The following is a 6,610-nucleotide window of genomic DNA, read 5'->3' as shown; positions in this document are numbered from 1 at the left end:
CAATCAGCCTATTTCACCCTATCTATGATTGGCTCAATACATTATAGCACTCTTTGTAACCAATCAAAACAGTTCTAAGACAGGCTCACCTGTTCTTGTAGTCGACTCCTATTTTACCCCTATCTCTGATTGGCTCTCAATACATGACATAGCACTCTTTGTAACCAATCAAAACAGTTCTAAGACAGGCACACCTGTTCTTGTAGTCGACTCCTATTTTACTCTATCTCTGATTGGCTCTCAATACATGACAAAGCACTCTTTCTAACCAATCAAAATAGCTCTTACAGCCAGACTCACCTGTTCTTGTAGTCGATTCCTATTTTACCCCATCTCTGATTGGCTCAATACATGATACAGTCCTCTTTTAGCGTGTTTCTATTAAGCATCCAGAATTTTTCCAGTGAAATTGTTCACCGGGTAATAGCGGAGAATAGCTGAGAATGATGGCTAACGGTCAATTTTTATTGCGGGAGGTTATCCGGAAAATACCAGCCGCCGTGGCCCGATCACACTTGCCGGCAAAAGGTCATATTTCGTGTCATTGCAAAAAGTGTGGGTTGACCTTGGTGGGACCTATTACGATCGAAAAGTTGAACTTACATGTATATAATATATTTAATTTTTATGCTCAGGTCGGGCATGACTACAATGCACAAAATACGTGTATAACCACCCCACCCCCACCGCAATCAAAACCACTCTCCAATTGGCCCTTTTATTCCTTCAGTTGTCCACGCGAAAGTAGGATTTTCAGCCGTTATTTCTGATTTATTAAATAATCTTACGCCTATTTTTTTCCCGAGTGAAGATTGTACGCTGTAGGCCTACTTCAAAACACGATAAAATGATCAACAAATCACCTGACCGTGTCAATTTCCGCTTTCTCCCCTGTATGCGCACTCTGTCGGAACGATGTCAGTTTCTATTGGCGTTACCCGGATAATTTCTCCGCCATTACCCTACCAAAAGTAGGATAATTTCCCCGGAAAACTCTCGCCGCTATTATCCGGAGAATAGCGGAGAAGGTCAGTTTCTATTGGGTACGATTAATCTCTTACCCGGGTTTTTTCCGGATAATGGTCCCAATAGAAACACACTATCTGTAACCAATCAAAATAGCTCTTACAGCCAGACTCACTTGTTCTTAACCTTTTTTACCCTATCTGATTGGCTCTCAATACATGATATAGCCCTCTTTGTAGCCAATCAAAATAGCTCTTACAGCCAGACTCACCTGTTCTTGAAGTAGACTCCAATCAACCTCACTGACAATTCTCTTGCCAGTTAATGAGGGGAAACTCTCTGATTTCATCCTGGCACTGGCTAAAACTGACTTGATATCACCCATCTCAGGAGTGTCACCTGCAACAGAAAATATGACAACAAAAATGTTTAATTTATAACAATATTTTGATTGACACAAGTTTGGGAAATGCTGTGTTCAATTCGAGTTACAATGTATAAATACCCAATATCTGAGCTTGAAAAAAAAATCCATAAAATCCAGGAGCTTCCATGGGTGCTATCCCCTGGACCCTCATCGGGGCTACACCTCACCAGGGGCCCTAAAGTGGGCCCTGGACCCCATCCGCTATGCGCTCAGTCACGTACACACTCCCTCGCAAAGTCCTCCCTTAACATGTTGGCACCTCATGATCACTAAAATTTTCCAGTTGGCACTGCAAATAAACTAGCTGTTGAGAAGGCCTGCTATAGAACATCCAATGGAATATGGTAGAAGCTACTACTGCAAAGTTAGGCAAGCTAGATTGCATTGTGTGTTTATTATATAACACTTATACAATAATCCTTGCCTGCTGTATACGAGTGTCTCAAATAAAATGCAGATAGGACTTTCTTGCCCTAAACCACTTAAAGGTTTCAGATTTTGTTGAAAGAATGAAAAATGATGATGTACATACATTTGTACGATGTTACCAAAGCAGCAGAAATAGATAACATATATTTGATCCATCCAATACTCAGGCAATGTAAAGGAATGTGGGTAAAAAAAGTACCACCATTCGAGGTCTGAAGGATTCAGGCTATCAAAGAGTACCAACTCTGCCATGTTTGTGTGTCACTCATGGAGGCCACTTAATGTTTATTAATGATTATTTTGCTATGTGCCTGGCAAACTTTGATTCAAACTGTGTGGTTGTTTGTGTTATGTGTGTATTGTATTGTGAACTTAATTCATTAATTAAAAGTAACTGTAACTTCCTAATTATTCATGAAATATGTAGAGTCCAACCCCCCTAATATCCGGACCTCTTTTATACGGATCTCTATCCAGATGTGCAAATTTCACAGCAAAATATGTTTTTAATGCTTTGACACCTAATGTCATGAAGAATTCAGAATGACATAATGTTGCATACATGTCACTCAAAGCTCATCATTCAGTGGTATTACCTCATGTTGAGTAATCTGTTGTTGTTCCAATTTTGGTACTTTGGTCATTCAATAGGAAATTACACATAATTCACTTATCCAGATATTTCACTTATCTGGCCAATGCATGTTCCCATTGTGGCCGGATAAGAGAGGTTGGATGCAAGATAAAAGTTTTGATGTAAAACACACAATTTGAAGAAAATTGCAACAACAAAATTCCATCTATACAATGATCAGCTCGTAATAGGTGAGAATTATTAGGTTTTTGTCACTGCACGAAACAATGAAGTCCCAACTTACGCCAGTGTAAATTCACAAAAGTGTGCATCAGTCATGCAATATGCAGTTTGCGTTGGTGCTGGCACCCTGCTGTGTGTACCCCATTCTATATCAATCCACAATGTTATGAGTCCTGCCTATTACGAGCTGGTCAGATTATAGACGATATAGCAGTACGTATGGTGGAATTTTGAGTCTTTGGGTATAATATCACTGGATCCATCACATCACAACTCCACAATTGGCTTTCAAAATCCTCTCACAAAGTACATTGATGTTGAATGTAGATTAGACTATTCCAGTTGAAATCCATACACCCCCTATGTAAGATATGATCTGAATCTGCCACACAGGGGTGTGTATCTCAAATGGAATCATCCATTCAGGTAACCTATTTGAATTTTACACTGCTGCAAGATTAAGGTCATGTCTTCCATAGGGGTGCAATTTCAACTTGGTCATATACCCCCCCCCTTCTTTTGTTTTTGACAAATATAGAAAAAATCCCCCCCCCCCCTTCTGTTTTCTTTATTACCTTTTGGGTGTTCCAGCTACTGCTGAGGTTTGATATGATGGGCATAAATGTAACTTTTTAGTGTGAAGGGTAAAACTTAAGATTTATAATTGATTGTGAATAACTTCTTTCACTACATGTGCAATAAAAATAAAACAGAGTAAAAAAAGTAAACAATTTTATACAATAATTATTTGTTTGTGAGTTTAATTTGACATCTATATGGTTTTATTCATGATTTCAGTTTTCCTTGTCTATTGGGTTCAGTAGCATAGCTACTAGCCAGGATCTTAGTGTGAGGGGGCAAAGCCAAATTTTCGTCCCTATTTGTTAATATTTTGTCCCCTTTTTAGTCATTTTAATGACCCTTTACTCTTTGCTGTCCCCATTTTATCCGCACAAAAAAATCAGAGGGAAGGTGCCAATTTGCCCCCCCCCCAAGCTCCCCCTGCCTATGCCCTTGATTGGCATCCCCGCAGTTGTTAAATGACAATTTCAAAGTCTCACTTAATTGCTTTACTTTCAAATCTGACCTACCTTAAAACAAAAACCAGGAGGCTAATAATTTTGAGAAAAAAAATTGGGGGGGGAAGGAAATTGCCAAGTTTGGGGCAAATATATCCCTATAAAATCCACTACTCCCCTTGACCTTATTCTGCTGGAAAATATGAAATGAAATGAATTCTGGTGCAGACATATAAAGGGCATAAATTCAAGAATACCAGTAGCATAGCCAGCAGGGGAGATTGGGGGTCAGAGACAAATGAAAGAGAAAAGTGTTCCTCTGACAAAAAAATGAAAGAACATCTGGAAGGCAAAAGAAAAGGGACAAGGAGCCTGTTTTCAGCCAAAACTCACCCGATCATGGGCCAATATAGTGTAAAATACATCGTAAAATTTTGCACACTATGCTCGCAAATTGTCCTAATAAAGCCCTTTTCATCCCAATCATGGGCCCAAAATAGCAATTACATCATTCAATGCAAACATTTGTGCAAATTATGTGCATTGGAAGCTCCAAAACTTAACAGTCTCAGTCTCCATCTAAAAAAAACAGTATTATATAAACAGTATATCCAACTGGAATTTTTTCGTCTTTTCCCCTGAAATTTTTATTCCAACCCCCCCCCCATGCTGGCTATGCCCTGAAAATTACTTGAATTGATGTCTGTATACACCCTGTGATGTACTTTACACTACACAATGACATGATGAGCCACAGATAGGCAGATTGGGAGGGGTAGTCAGTTGCAAACATATCTATGGACAATAAAAACACAATAACAATAACACCAAAGTTTAAGTTCTAAAATGTCTACATAATATCATTTGAATTTATTTATAATATTGTGCTTTTAATGATACTTCAGTAAGTCCAATTCATAACAATAATTCCATTTCAGTTCATATTTACATATGATGCAGTTTATTTATATATCAATATATTGCACACAAAGACTATTCCATTTAAAATTTGCACACCCCCTTTATAAGATTTCACTACCTTCTCAATTCCAGTTATCCCATATTAGTTTTATGGTAAATTCCAGTTGAACATTGTTGAAATTTATAACACCCATTGAAATCTTGCACTTTGGCCTAAAGCCTAAACTTCCTATGACCACCATTTGCCACTAGTCTATTGAGTAATAGTTGTTACCTTTTGGTCTGTTGTGATGAAAGTATTGGCAATGGCTTCTGTGGCTGGATAGAGACCTGTCTAGAAACACCCTGATGTGCTATAGCTGCCATCTGAAAAATGAATAACCCATACGTATCTCCCGATTATCTGTTCACAAGGTTATTTTACTTGATATGCATAAATTATGCAAATGAGCTACTTAATTACCATTATTTTGGCTGATTATTTGATCAGGTTGAGGCCCTTTGTTCATGCTACCCCCACTAAGCCGTCATCATAGCACTTATGTTTCACAAGATAACGCACACACCCACCGGTGTAGTGAGGGGGCAGGTGGGGCATGTGACCTGGGTGCCACATTTGGGGGTGCTGAAATAGCAATGGATAAAAAATAAAGGGGTCAACAAAAAATAGAACTTAACATAAAAAAAGTAGGTGTTATTATGTTTGAAGCTGCTCTGGCCAATCCATTTGTGTAAAAGGTGACATGTGATCATTGCCCGGGTGCCACAACCGCTAGCTACGCCACACACACGCCATAGTGATCACTAAATCTCTCTCTGAACATAGTTCAGGCAAGACAAAAACAATCAAAAACAAAAGTTTGTTTCTACTTGCAGAATGAAAATACAGAGTTTGTTGTACTCTTACCAACACACCTTGTACCCATAGCCAGGCATGCATCCAGGCTGTTTCTACTGAGAGCACTTTACCAGTACATTGTATGCTTAGCGGCAAAAACCTACATTAATTTTTGCATGCTGTGTCAATTGGAAATAATGGTATGAACATTTTCTACTAAGCTGGATAACAGATCACCCCTTGGTTAATATGGTTATTATTCTCAGAACAAACATGCCAATCTATTTGCCGTCAAAGTGAATACATCATACCTTTAGTTACTGGTTCACACTTGGTTTGCACTTCTGTAAGCAACCCCTTGACTTTGTGTTGTGATCATTTTGATTGTGGTTCTGAGCAGTTACAAGTTGACCTGGCAACGGTCAATTTTGATGTCACACTACGACAGCGAATATGAAGGTGGTATATTGGTGGGTGTACATAAACTTTACTTGGGTTCTTAAGTTTCAGTTTTAGATTTATGATGGTCAATATTTACAAAAGAAACTGAATTCACAATGTTAAGTTTAAAATCAGTCAATGATAGTCTACTGGAAGGAGGAACACCTCTTTTTGAGAGAAATCTAACTTCATGTTTCACCATATCAATCTTCATTTAACTGGATTTTTTTTGGACAAATTGTGTCACAGTTCTCCTTCATGGTAACTAATTGGGTTAACTTGACTTACTGATTAGACTGCAAGCCATAAGCCTTGTCTATATTCTCCACACGATTCAGCTGTCCTCCATTGCCTCTCTCTGCTACAAATCTGAGTATCTGGTCACTGTAGCCTGCTATGCAGACATCATTTGGATGTTGGTACCTGTCAGATGAACTAGAAACACTGAAAAATTACACAGAAATAACAAATAATATAATCTGTTTAAAAACGTTGAAGGATTTTTGTGATTTTGTTCCTATAAGAAAATTAAACTGGCCAATAATTCTGTTTGTTACATTTAAGAAGCAGTCAAGTTAGCTCAATCGATAAGGCATTTGAATATGGTGCAAGAGGTTGCGGGTTGTAACCCTGAGGGTGGTTTAGTACGCTCTTGTGGAAAAATTGAGTAAGCTTAAAATTCCCATGGACAAGGAACATACAGCTAATTGTCTCATTGTATCCCGTCTGAAAATCGGGAGCTGATACTGGCT

The 6,610-nt window shown here is 38.4% G+C and overlaps 1 long non-coding RNA gene across 1 annotated transcript; it reads right to left on the bottom strand.

The window, feature by feature from the left end:
* Positions 1–1,184: 1,184 nt before the first annotated feature.
* LOC140144785 (uncharacterized) lies at positions 1,185–6,299 on the bottom strand. The gene is made up of 3 exons (XR_011857934.1): positions 6,147–6,299; positions 4,854–4,945; positions 1,185–1,365 (listed from the first exon to the last, which is right to left on the bottom strand). It is a non-coding gene; the product is annotated as an uncharacterized lncRNA (long non-coding RNA).
* Positions 6,300–6,610: the final 311 nt, after the last annotated feature.

The sequence above is a fragment of the Amphiura filiformis genome, unplaced genomic scaffold, assembly GCF_039555335.1.
Source record: "Amphiura filiformis unplaced genomic scaffold, Afil_fr2py scaffold_81, whole genome shotgun sequence".
NCBI lineage: Eukaryota > Metazoa > Echinodermata > Ophiuroidea > Amphilepidida > Amphiuridae > Amphiura > Amphiura filiformis.
The sequence above is the reverse complement of the archived record's forward strand: the minus strand, read 5'-3'. Positions and strand labels throughout refer to the sequence as shown.